This window comes from Apis dorsata, unplaced genomic scaffold (assembly GCF_000469605.1).
Source record: "Apis dorsata unplaced genomic scaffold, Apis dorsata 1.3 scaffold_29, whole genome shotgun sequence".
In the NCBI taxonomy this organism is placed as follows: Eukaryota; Metazoa; Arthropoda; class Insecta; order Hymenoptera; family Apidae; genus Apis; species Apis dorsata.
This window is the reverse complement of record NW_006263331.1, coordinates 730,754-731,062: the sequence shown is the minus strand read 5'-3', so window position 1 is coordinate 731,062 and position 309 is coordinate 730,754. Positions and strand designations below refer to the sequence as shown.

Sequence of the window (309 nt, the reverse complement as noted above, 5' to 3'; positions counted from 1 at the left end):
CAAAACTTAAAAAAAAAAAACTCCTCTTAAAAGGAAAGCAATGGAGTTGGTTAAAAAAAAAAAACTTTATTCAATCCCAGTTTATATCAACTCAACTCGAACTTCGCTTTTCGAGAGCGATAAATCATCGCCAACCTCTAACCAATTTTAAAAACATGGAATTAAAATACATTCTCCTCCTTCTTCTCCTCCTTCTTTCCCCTTTCCTTCCTTAAAACTTACAGATTAAAATTCTAATAAAATAAAACATTAAGGATTTATTCTTATAATTCCTATAATTACTTTTCATCATCCACTATTCAAAACTTA

At 28.8% G+C, this 309-nt stretch overlaps 1 protein-coding gene across 1 annotated transcript in view; it reads right to left on the bottom strand.

Annotated features, from left to right (window-relative positions):
- LOC102671921 overlaps positions 1-309 on the bottom strand; it is a 14,701-nt gene that overhangs the window by 7,990 nt on the left and 6,402 nt on the right.